Below are 14,188 nucleotides of genomic sequence, written 5' to 3'. Positions count from 1 at the left end.
TTGTTCAGAAACTTGTCCAAGATGTCCTTTTCGCGCTAAGTTTTAGTTCCCTGCAGAAAATGTGGCCTAAAACCTACACTAAAAATGAGGTTAGCTTGAGAGAAAATCAATTTAAGTTTTAGGTTCAAGGTGCTAAGTTTAATAATTCATAAAAACGTTTACACATAATATTGACAACAGGAGGAAATTTTTCTTTGAGAACCTTTTACATAGGAGCGAACACCTTAGACCTTAGACTGCTGGCGGCGCGGCCACCTGGCAAGCAGCTTTGACGGGGGTCGGGGGGTGGTTCAGGTTAGGGAGCGAGGGTTTGGCGGGTTGGACTCCTTGCATGTCACCTCCTTCGGACCTGAATAAACACAAATTGAATTTATTACACATGGTGCCCACGCGGTAAGGAGACACTTCATTAATGTATAACAAAAGTGGGCGTGTAAAATGATTTTTACTATATATAGAGTGGCAATGTTCTTCATATCATTTATAATCAAAGAAGTTTCTTTTGTACACCGATTAAATGTCGCAAAATTCAAAATTCATGACTTTTCCACTTAGATGGAGAGGGAGTGACGCCTAAAAGAGCTGTCTCACAAGACTTGATAGTACTATTTTTCCAATTTTATTTGTAATTAAAAAATATATTGAAATGCTTTATCTTAGAGATCATATTTACTCATGAAGTAGAGTTTACCTATCAATAGAGACAATAATTTATCAATTTCAAGCAGCAAAACATGCAAATTGAGCGTCACTTCTGTAATTCTAGCATCTTACTACATAAAATCCAAAATTTTATCGCTTTCTCCCACTATATTAAGGCGGCAAAACTTTTAAAATTAATCGTTTGAGTATTTCCTTATCTCAGGGAAGAGCATTGGTAGATACAAAAATTTTATACATCATGTAGGCCAATTACGAATTATTTTAAAAGCAGCCGCCACAAACAAAGTGTCTCGCTACCTTGCGGACACCATACTATGCATCATATGCATATTTGAATAGTTAAGATTTATGATTATTTATTTTTTAATAAGTGTACATGTTTTGATTTCTTAAATTACGGACAGGCTTGAAAGAGCAAAGTGTGTAATATGTATATATTATATTACGCATGTGTATAATGTAATCAATTTAAGCATCAATAATAAATATATATATATATATATATATATATATATATATATATATATATATATATATATATATATATCACATGCATGCACATGCAATAATACATACATCAAGTTTAGTATTTAATTTTTAATTGATTATCCCACAATTAGCAGAATTGACACCAAAATAAACATGTGCTGTATGATGTAATCTGTGAAATTTATAAGGGAAAAATTACATTGCATGGTATTTGTGTACGAATGTAAAATATTGCATGCCGTAAATTCGATTGTCGGCTGTGACATTACATAATCGTGCACAAGGCTAAAATGATGCATGAAAATTTGAGCAACACATCAAGAATTAATTTTTTCTATTATTTAAGCCTAATGCATTATTGTACATATAATGTACATAATGTCACAAGCCAAAACAATTGAATTTACTGCATGCATATCCTTTACATTCGCATACATGCATGTAATGCGGTTTTTCCTTGGTAAATCGTGAAGAAAAAAATTATAGATACAGCGCATGTTCGTTCTGGCATCAATTAAAAATTATGTTAATAATTAGAAGAGCAATTAACATTAAATACTTGGTGTATTATGTATGTGCATTTTATGTTGTGTTAAATTGTGTTGTTATTACTTTGGTAGTTATTGGATATTATATAAGAAACAAGAAATCAAAACAAGAAGTATCTTAAGATACATAATTATTGCAAAAAAAACATATTAATAAATCATTAAACAAAATACATAGCATCTGCATGTAATAATAATAATGAATGCACGCTGTTGTGTTACTCAAATAAATATGTATACATAGATACATACTCTACAAAATGAATGCATGATTATGTATGTATCATATCATACATACATTACTATGTAAAAGCAAGTGAACATGCATGTAAATATGTATGTATGTATGATACGTCATACCCACACATGTCATAATATATGTAACGGATAATATTACATAAATGCCGAAATATTGTGCATTATTTACATTAAAATATGTAGATACATATGTACATAAATTCATGCATATAGGAAATTACGTTTGGAAGTCATTCATTATTTTGTCTACATGATTAAGTTAATATATGCGTATCTAAACAGGAAAAAATATAAAATCTTACCCCAGAAAATACATAATTATCACAATGCCAGGGCCAGGGGTCGCAAGATTCAGGGCGTTAGCATCATCCGCTAAGCAGCATATAACACGAGTTGCATTGTTGTCGCGCAAGCCGCGGGCACGGGTCTGTAAGAAAAATGGGACAAATAATTAATTAAAAAGAAACAAATCGGCGAAACAGACATTTTAACTTTGAACCAGCGGCGAGAACAAAATAAACAAATAGCAAGTCCTTACCTGGGGTTATTTGCGGATAAAACAGCTTGTTCTGCATCCTTGGCTTCTTGCTGGTCGACTCGAGGGCGAAAATTCGGCCGAAAATGGGCAAAATTTGACGAGCCGACATCCAACGGCTTTTCTTTAGCACTCGCGCGGTTTGCCGGCGTCTCCGCATGCTCCGGTCGGCTCGGCTGACTAGTGATAATGACTAACTCTACGTCTACAGCGCAGCAGCAGCACGCAAGTGAAGTGACCGGACCGCGCTCATTGGCTCGCTGCAGCTAGTGCGATAGTGCGCGTGTTTTTCAAAAGTTTCAAAGTTTGAATCACGGCTTCGACTATTCTGGCGAGGTGGCGGGATTTCCGAAAATGAGGAAATAATGCAGCTGCATGCAGCTATCCTATTTCCGTTCTTTCCGTTCTCATTAAATCTAATATAAAATGGCTGAAATTTACGAAATTTACGCTACTTTAAATTTATAATTCGGCGCGCGTGCCTGCTTTTTTCCAACCGCGGATGAATCCCGGCGCAGGTTGTGCACCTTCGAAAATTATCTTGGGTGACGAGAGTTTTGGGCCCGACGGACCCGTGAGGGCTTCGCAGCAGCTCTTCGATTAAATCGCGTTCGACAATGTTTTTCCCCCGCAAATTTTCACCGCTCGTGCTATCCTCGACCACGACCCCTCATCAGATAGGTCCTTGGCTCGGCTTCCATGGGCAATACCCTGACAACCTTTCTCAGGGTACCCCAACCTGAGATCGCGTCCAAAGCGTTCTTTTGGTGCTTTTTCTGCACTTTATTTCAAAGTTAGCGATGCAACCATAAAATCACACTATTTTGTCCAAAAATTTCTTCACTTGTCACGTTCTAAAGTTGCTAAATTCAAGATGTCAAAATCTGGACTCGACTCGACTCGACCTTTCCTTGCACCAATTATGAACCACTTTGAAAACATGGGAAATCTCCTTTTTTTATTGACAAACCTAGTTTTTGAACTTAAAAGGACCAATATCTTACTCTTAGATATCAAAATTTTAAATTCTAAACAACAAAATTTTTGAAGTGTCCGAAACTAGTCTCGACATGACTCGTCTTTGAGTGGACACAGTCGACATGTCCTAAGCTGGACTTGACTTGACTCGACTCGTCCTTGGATGGGTTTGAAACCACTTTTAAATAAAAGGAAATTCACCGTTTTGATGGTAGAAATTATAGCTTCTTATCACAAGGACCATTTTGACGCCCTCAAATTCAAAATTAATTTAATTTAAATCATTCTTATTTTCAAATGTCCGAAATCGGTCTCGACTTGACTCGTCTCTAATCGGACACAGTCGACATGTCCTAAACTGGACTTGACTTGACTCGACTCATCCTTGGATGAGTTTTAAACCACTTTTAAATAAAAGGATATCCACCTTTTCGATGGTTGTATATAAAACTACTTCTCACAAGGACCACTTTGCCGCCCTCAAATTCAAAATTAATTTAATTTAAACCATTATTATTTTCAAATGTCCTAAACTGGTCTTGACTCGACTCATCCATTATTGGACAGGACAAAGAGGACGAGTTTAAGCACCAGATTTGGACCGTCCAAAACTGGTCCACACCGGTCCGTCCCGTCTGACTCGTCAAAACTTGTCCAATTTCTTGGTGGGTGATGGAATACCAAGAATATTTGACCAAAACTATCGAATCCCTTTCTTAGGATCGATTAATCTTCCGAAGATTGATGGACTTTTAAGAATGTTTGACCAAAACTATCGATTTCCTTTTATAGTTCTGAATAATCTTTCGAAGATTGATAGAATTCCGAGAATTTTTAACAAAAGTTATCGATTTCCATTCATACGACCAAATAATATTTCGAAGATTGATGGAATTCTAAAATTGATTGACCAAAACTATCGATTCCCGTTAATAGAACAGACCAATCTTTCGAAAATTGATGGAAGTCCAAGAATGATTTAACAAAACTATCGATTCCCGTTATTAGAACCAACCAAACCTTACAAGTTTGATGGGATAACAAGTATATTTGTCCAAAACTATCGAATACGATTCTTAGGATCGACCAATCTTTCGAAGATTGATGAAATTCCAAGAACGTTTGACCAAAATTATCGATTCGCGTTATTAGAACCGACCAAACCTTCGAAGATTGATGGAATACCAAGAATGTTTGACCAAATCTACCGATTTTCTTTCATACGAGCGAAAAATCTTTCAATGATTGATGGAATTCCAAGAATGTTTGACCAAAACTATCGATTTCCATTCATAGGACCGAATAATCTTTCGAACATTGATCGAATTCCAAGAATTACAGATCAAAACTATCGATTCCATTTCTTAAAACTGACCAATCTTTTGAAGATTGAAGAAATTCCAAGAATGTTTGACCAAAACTTTCGTTCCCATGATTATAACCAAACAATCTTTTGAAGATTGATAGAATTCCGAGAATGTTTAACAAAAGTTATCGATTTCCTTTCATAAGAATAAATAATATTACGAAGATTGATGGAATTCTAAGAATGTTTGACCAAAACTATCGATTCCCGTTATTAGAACAGACCAATCTTTCGAAAATTGAAGGAAGTCCAAGAATGATTGACCAAAACTATCGATTCCAGTTATTATGACCGACCAAACCTTAGAAGATTGATGGAATACCAGGAATGTTTGACCAAATCTAACGATTTTCTTTCATACGAGCGAAAAATCTTTCAAAGATTAATGGAATTCCAAGAATGTTTGACCAAAACTATCGATTTCCATACATAGGACCGAATAATCTTTCGAAGATTGATCGAATTCCAAGAATTACAGATCAAAACTATCGATTCCCTTTCTTAAAACTGACCAATCTTTTGAAGATTGATGAAATTCCAAGAATGTATGACCAAAACTATCGATTTCCTTTAATAGGACCGAATAATCTTTTGAAGATTGATAGAATTCCGAAAATGTTTAAGCAAAGTTATCGATTTCCATTTATACGACCGAATAATATTTCTAAGATTGATGAAATTCCAAGAATGTTTGACCAAAATTATCGATTTCCATACATAGGACCGAATAATCTTTTGAAGATTGATGGAAAACCAAGAATGTATGACCAAATCTATCGATTTCCTTTTATAGTTCTGAATAATCTTTCGAAGATTGATAGAATTCCGAGAATGTTTGACCAAAACTTTCGTTCCCATGATTATAACCAAACAATCTTTTGAAGATTGATAGAATTCCGAGAATGTTTAACAAAAGTTATCGATTTCCATTCATACGACCGAATAATATTTCGAAGATTGATGGAATTCTAAAATTGATTGACCAAAACTATCGATTCCCGTTAATAGAACAGACCAATCTTTCGAAAATTGATGGAAGTCAAAGAATGATTGACCAAAACTATCGATTCCCGTTATTAGAACAAACCAAACCTTACAAGATTGATGGAATACCAAGAATGTCTTACCAAAACAATCGAATACGTTTCTTAGGATCGACCAATCTTTCGAAAATTGATGAAATTCCAAGAATGTTTGACCAAAATTATCGATTCGCGTTATTAGAACCAACCAAACCTTCAAAGATTGATGGAATACCAAGAATGTATGTCCAAAACTATCAATTTTCTTTTATAGTTCTGAATAATCTTTCGAAGATTGATAGAATTCCGAAAATGTTTAACCAAAGTTATCGATTTCCATTTATACGACCGAATAATATTTCTAAGATTGATGGACTTTTAAGAATGTTTGACCAAAACTATCGATTTCCATTCATAGGACCGAATAATCTTTTGAAGATTGATGAAATTCCAAGAATGTTTAACCAAAGTTATCGATTTCCTTTCATAAGACTGAATCATATTACGAAGATTGATGGAATACCAAGAATGTTTGACCAAATCTACCGATTTTCTTTCATACGAGCGAAAAATCTTTCAATGATTGATGGAATTCCAAGAATGTTTGACCAAAACTATCGATTTCCATTCATATGACCGAATAATCTTTCGAAGATTGATCGAATTCCAAGAATTACTGATCAAAACTATCGATTCCATTTCTGAAAACTGACCAATCTTTTGAAGATTGATGAAATTCCAAGAATGTTTGACCAAAACTTTCGTTCCCATGATTATAACCAAACAATCTTTTGAAGATTGATAGAATTCCGAGAATGTTTAACCAAAGTTATCGATTTCCTTTCATACGACTGAATAATATTACGAAGATTGATGGAATTCTAAGAATGTTTGACCAAAACTATCGATTCCCGTTTTTATAACCGACCGAACCTTAGAAGATTGATGGAATACCAAGAATGTTTGACCAAAACTATCGATTCCCGTTATTAGAACAGAATAATCTTTCTAAAATTGATGGCAGTCCAAGAATGATTGACCAAAACTGTCGATTCCCGTTATTAGAACCGACCAAACCTTAGAAGATTGATGGAATACCAAGAATATTTGACCAAAACTATCGAATCCCTTTCTTAGGAACGATTAATCTTCCGAAGATTGATGGACTTTTAAGAATGTTTGACCAAAACTATCGATTTCCTTTTATAGTTCTGAATAATCTTTCGAAGATTGATAGAATTCCGAGAATTTTTAACAAAAGTTATCGATTTCCATTCATACGACCAAATAATATTTCGAAGATTGATGGAATTCTAAAATTGATTGACCAAAACTATCGATTCCCGTTAATAGAACAGACCAATCTTTCGAAAATTGATGGAAGTCCAAGAATGATTAAACAAAACTATCGATTCCCGTTATTAGAACCAACCAAACCTTACAAGTTTGATGGGATACCAAGAATATTTGTCCAAAACTATCGAATACGATTCTTAGGATCGACCAATCTTTCGAAGATTGATGAAATTCCAAGAACGTTTGACCAAAAATATCGATTCGCGTTATTTGATCCGACCAAACCTTCGAAGATTGATGGAATACCAAGAATGTATGTCCAAAACTATCAATTTTCTTTTATAGTTCTGAATAATCTTTCAAAGATTGATTGAATTCCGAAAATGTTTAACCAAAGTTATCGATTTCAATTTATACGACCGAATAATATTTCTAAGATTGATGGACTTTTAAGAATGTTTGACCAAAACTATCGATTCCCGTTATTAGAACCGACCAAACCTTCGAAGATTGATGGAATACCAAGAATGTTTGACCATTTCTACCGATTTTCTTTCATACGAGCGAAAAATCTTTCAATGATTGATGGAATTCCAAGAATGTTTGACCAAAACTATCGATTTCCATTAATAGGACCGAATAATCTTTCGAAGATTGATCGAATTCCAAGAATTACAGATCAAAACTATCGATTCCATTTCTTAAAACTGACCAATCTTTTGAAGATTGAAGAAATTCCAAGAATGTTTGACCAAAACTTTCGATCCCATGATTATAACCAAACAATCTTTTGAAGATTGATAGAATTCCGAGAATGTTTAACAAAAGTTATCGATTTCCTTTCATAAGAATAAATAATATTACGAAGATTGATGGAATCCTAAGAATGTTTGACCAAAACTATCGATTCCCGTTATTAGAACAGACCAATCTTTCGAAAATTGAAGGAAGTCCAAGAATGATTGACCAAAACTATCGATTCCAGTTATTATGACCGACCGAACCTTAGAAGATTGATGGAATACCAGGAATGTGTTTGACCAAATCTAACGATTTTCTTTCATACGAGCGAAAAATCTTTCAAAGATTGATGGAATTCCAAGAATGTTTGACCAAAACTATCGATTTTCATACATAGGACCGAATAATCTTTCGAAGATTGATCGAATTCCAAGAATTACAGATCAAAACTATCGATTCCCTTTCTTAAAACTGACCAATCTTTTGAAGATTGATGAAATTCCAAGAATGTATGACCAAAACTATCGATTTCCTTTAATAGGACCGAATAATCTTTTGAAGATTGATAGAATTCCGAAAATGTTTAAGCAAAGTTATCGATTTCCATTTATACGACCGAATAATATTTCTAAGATTGATGAAATTCCAAGAATGTTTGACCAAAATTATCGATTTCCATACATAGGACCGAATAATCTTTTGAAGATTGATGGAAAACCAAGAATGTATGACCAAAACTATCGATTTCCTTTTATAGTTCTGAATAATCTTTCGAAGATTGATAGAATTCCGAGAATGTTTGACCAAAACTTTCGTTCCCATGATTATAACCAAACAATCTTTTGAAGATTGATAGAATTCCGAGAATGTTTAACAAAAGTTATCGATTTCCATTCATACGACCGAATAATATTTCGAAGATTGATGGAATTCTAAAATTGATTGACCAAAACTATCGATTCCCGTTAATAGAACAGACCAATCTTTCGAAAATTGATGGAAGTCAAAGAATGATTGACCAAAACTATCGATTCCCGTTATTAGAACAAACCAAACCTTACAAGATTGATGGAATACCAAGAATGTTTTACCAAAACAATCGAATACGTTTCTTAGGATCGACCAATCTTTCGAAAATTGATGAAATTCCAAGAATGTTTGACCAAAATTATCGATTCGCGTTATTAGAACCAACCAAACCTTCAAAGATTGATGGAATTCCAAGAATGTTTGACCAAAACTATCGATTTCCATTCATAGGACCGAATAATCTTTCGAAGATTGATCGAATTCCAAGAATTACAGATCAAAACTATCGATTCCATTTCTTAAAACTGACCAATCTTTTGAAGATTGAAGAAATTCCAAGAATGTTTGACCAAAACTTTCGTTCCCATGATTATAACCAAACAATCTTTTGAAGATTGATAGAATTCCGAGAATGTTTAACAAAAGTTATCGATTTCCTTTCATAAGAATAAATAATATTACGAAGATTGATGGAATTCTAAGAATGTTTGACCAAAACTATCGATTCCCGTTATTAGAACAGACCAATCTTTCGAAAATTGAAGGAAGTCCAAGAATGATTGACCAAAACTATCGATTCCAGTTATTATGACCGACCGAACCTTAGAAGATTGATGGAATACCAGGAATGTTTGACCAAATCTAACGATTTTCTTTCATACGAGCGAAAAATCTTTCAAAGATTGATGGAATTCCAAGAATGTTTGACCAAAACTATCGATTTCCATACATAGGACCGAATAATCTTTCGAAGATTGATCGAATTCCAAGAATTACAGATCAAAACTATCGATTCCCTTTCTTAAAACTGACCAATCTTTTGAAGATTGATGAAATTCCAAGAATTTATGACCAAAACTATCGATTTCCTTTAATAGGACCGAATAATCTTTTGAAGATTGATAGAATTCCGAAAATGTTTAAGAAAAGTTATCGATTTCCATTTATACGACCGAATAATATTTCTAAGATTGATGAAATTCCAAGAATGTTTGACCAAAATTATCGATTTCCATACATAGGACCGAATAATCTTTTGAAGATTCATGGAAAACCAAGAATGTATGACCAAAACTATCGATTTCCTTTTATAGTTCTGAATAATCTTTCGAAGATTGATAGAATTCCGAGAATGTTTGACCAAAACTTTCGTTCCCATGATTATAACCAAACAATCTTTTGAAGATTGATAGAATTCCGAGAATGTTTAACAAAAGTTATCGATTTCCATTCATACGACCGAATAATATTTCGAAGATTGATGGAATTCTAAAATTGATTGACCAAAACTATCGATTCCCGTTAATAGAACAGACCAATCTTTCGAAAATTGATGGAAGTCAAAGAATGATTGACCAAAACTATCGATTCCCGTTATTAGAACAAACCAAACCTTACAAGATTGATGGAATACCAAGAATGTTTTACCAAAACAATCGAATACGTTTCTTAGGATCGACCAATCTTTCGAAAATTGATGAAATTTCAAGAATGTTTGACCAAAATTATCGATTCGCGTTATTAGAACCAACCAAACCTTCAAAGATTGATGGAATACCAAGAATGTATGTCCAAAACTATCAATTTTCTTTCATAGTTCTGAATAATCTTTCGAAGATTGATAGAATTTTGAAGAAATTTGAAGTTTGATGAAATTCCAAGAATGTTTGACCAAAACTTTCGTTCCCATGATTATAACCAAACAATCTTTTGAAGATTGATAGAATTCCGAGAATGTTTAACCAAAGTTATTGATTTCCTTTCATACGACTGAATAATATTACGAAGATTGATGGAATTCTAAGAATGTTTGACCAAAACTATCGATTCCCGTTATTATAACCGACCGAACCTTAGAAGATTGATGGAATACCAAGAATGTTTGACCAAAACTATCGATTCCCGTTATTAGAACAGAATAATCTTTCTAAAATTGATGGAAGTCCAAGAATGATTGACCAAAACTGTCGATTCCCGTTATTAGAACCGACCAAACCTTAGAAGATTGATGGAATACCAAGAATATTTGACCAAAACTATCGAATACCTTTCTTAGGATCGATTAATCTTCCGAAGATTGATGGAATTTTAAGAATGTTTGACCAAAACTATCGATTTCCTTTTATAGTTCTGAATAATCTTTCGAAGATTGATAGAATTCCGAGAATTTTTAACAAAAGTTATCGATTTCCATTCATACGACCAAATAATATTTCGAAGATTGATGGACTTTTAAGAATGTTTGACCAAAACTATCGATTCCCGTTATTAGAACCGACCAAACCTTCGAAGATTGATGGAATACCAAGAATGTATGTCCAAAACTATCAATTTTCTTTTATAGTTCTGAATAATCTTTCAAAGATTGATTGAATTCCGAAAATGTTTAACCAAAGTTATCGATTTCAATTTATACGACCGAATAATATTTCTAAGATTGATGGACTTTTAAGAATGTTTGACCAAAACTATCGATTCCCGTTATTAGAACCGACCAAACCTTCGAAGATTGATGGAATACCAAGAATGTTTGACCAAATCTACCGATTTTCTTTCATACGAGCGAAAAATCTTTCAATGATTGATGGAATTCCAAGAATGTTTGACCAAAACTATCGATTTCCATTCATAGGACCTTATAATCTTTCGAAGATTGATGGAATTCTAAGAATGTTTGACCAAAATTATCGATTCCCGTTATTAGAACAGACCAATCTTTCGAAAATTGATGGAAGTCCAAGAATGATTGACCAAAACTATCGATTTCCATACATTGGACCAAATACTCTTTCGAAGATTAATCGAATTCCAAGAATCACAGATCAAAACTATCGATTCCCTTTCTTAAAACTGACCAATGTTTTGAAGATTGATGAAATTCCAAGAATGTTTGACCAAAACTATCGATTTCCATACATAGGACCGAATAATCTTTTGAAGATTGATGGAAAACCAAGAATGTATGACCAAAACTATCGATTTCCTTTAATAGGACCGAATAATCTTTTGAAGATTGATAGAATTCCGAAAATGTTTAACCAAAGTTATCGATTTCCATTTATACGACCGAATAATATTTCTAAGATTGATGGACTTTTAAGAATGTTTGACCAAAACTATCGATTCCCGTTATTAGAACCGACCAAACCTTCGAAGATTGATGGAATACCAAGAATGTTTGACCAAATCTACCGATTTTCTTTCATACGAGCGAAAAATCTTTCAATCATTGATGGAATTCCAAGAATGTTTGACCAAAACTATCGATTTCCATTCATAGGACCGAATAATCTTTCGAAGATTGATCGAATTCTAAGAATTACAGATCAAAACTATCGATTCCATTTCTTAAAACTGACCAATCTTTTGAAGATTGATGAAATTCCAAGAATGTTTGACCAAAACTTTCGTTCCCATGATTATAACCAAACAATCTTTTGAAGATTGATAGAATTCCGAGAATGTTTAACCAAAGTTATCGATTTCCTTTCATACGACTGAATAATATTACGAAGATTGATGGAATTCTAAGAATGTTTGACCAAAACTATCGATTCCCGTTATTAGAACAGACCAATCTTTCGAAAATTGATGGATGTCCAAGAATGATTGACCAAAACTATCGATTCTCGTTATTATAACCGACCGAACCTTAGAAGATTGATGGAATACCAGGAATGTTTGACCAAATCTAACGATTTTCTTTCATACGAGCGAAAAATCTTTCAAAGATTGATGGAATTCCAAGAATGTTTGACCAAAACTATCGATTTCCATACATAGGACCGAATAATCTTTCGAAGATTGATCGAATTCCAAGAATTACAGATCAAAACTATCGATTCCCTTTCTTAAAACTGACCAATGTTTTGAAGATTGATGAAATTCCAAGAATGTTTGACCAAAACTATCGATTTCCATACATAGGACCGAATAATCTTTTGAAGATTGATGGAAAACCAAGAATGTATGACCAAAACTATCGATTTCCTCTTATAGTTCTGAATAATCTTTCGAAGATTGATAGAATTCCGAGAATTTTTAACAAAAGTTATCGACTTCCATTCATACGACCGAATAATATTTCTAAGATTGATGGAATTCTAAAATTGATTGACCAAAACTATCGATTCCCGTTAATAGAACAGACCAATCTTTCGAAAATTGATGGAAGTCCAAGAATGATTGACCAAAACTGTCGATTCCCGTTATTAGAACCGACCAAACCTTAGAAGATTGATGGAATACCAAGAATATTTGACCAAAACTATCGAATCCCTTTCTTAGGATCGATTTATCTTCCGAAGATTGATGAAATTCCAAGAATGTTTGACCAAAACTTTCGTTCCCATGATTATAACCAAACAATCTTTTGAAGATTGATAGAATTCTAAGAATGTTTGACCAAAATTATCGATTCCCGTTATTAGAACAGACCAATCTTTCGAAAATTGATGGAAGTCCAAGAATGATTGACCAAAACTATCGATTTCCATACATTGGACCAAATACTCTTTCGAAGATTAATCGAATTCCAAGAATCACAGATCAAAACTATCGATTCCCTTTCTTAAAACTGACCAATGTTTTGAAGATTGATGAAATTCCAAGAATGTTTGACCAAAACTATCGATTTCCATACATAGGACCGAATAATCTTTTGAAGATTGATGGAAAACCAAGAATGTATGACCAAAACTATCGATTTCCTTTAATAGGACCGAATAATCTTTTGAAGATTGATAGAATTCCGAAAATGTTTAACCAAAGTTATCGATTTCCATTTATACGACCGAATAATATTTCTAAGATTGATGGACTTTTAAGAATGTTTGACCAAAACTATCGATTCCCGTTATTAGAACCGACCAAACCTTCGAAGATTGATGGAATACCAAGAATGTTTGACCAAAACTATCGATTTCCATTCATAGGACCGAATAATCTTTTGAAGATTGATGAAATTCCAAGAATGTTTAACCAAAGTTATCGATTTCCTTTCATAAGACTGAATCATATTACGAAGATTGATGGAATTCTAAGAATGTTTGACCAAAATTTTCGATTCCCGTTATTAGAACAGACCAATCTTTCGAAAATTGATGGAAGTCCAAGAATGATTGACCAAAACTATCGATTTCCATACATTGGACCAAATACTCTTTCGAAGATTAATCGAATTCCAAGAATCACAGATCAAAACTATCGATTCCCTTTCTTAAAACTGACCAATGTTTTGAAGATTGATGAAATTCCAAGAATA

At 33.4% G+C, this 14,188-nt stretch overlaps 1 long non-coding RNA gene across 1 annotated transcript; it reads right to left on the bottom strand.

The window, feature by feature from the left end:
- Positions 1 to 291: 291 nt before the first annotated feature.
- On the bottom strand, positions 292 to 2,830 carry LOC135938203 (uncharacterized). Its single transcript, XR_010574619.1, has 3 exons — positions 2,497 to 2,830; positions 2,261 to 2,385; positions 292 to 349 (listed from the first exon to the last, which is right to left on the bottom strand). It is a non-coding gene; the product is annotated as an uncharacterized LOC135938203 (long non-coding RNA).
- Between the last annotated feature and the right edge of the window lie 11,358 nt (positions 2,831 to 14,188).

Source organism: Cloeon dipterum, chromosome 2, assembly GCF_949628265.1.
Source record: "Cloeon dipterum chromosome 2, ieCloDipt1.1, whole genome shotgun sequence".
NCBI classification, from domain to species: Eukaryota; Metazoa; Arthropoda; class Insecta; order Ephemeroptera; family Baetidae; genus Cloeon; species Cloeon dipterum.
The sequence above is the reverse complement of the archived record's forward strand: the minus strand, read 5'-3'. Positions and strand labels throughout refer to the sequence as shown.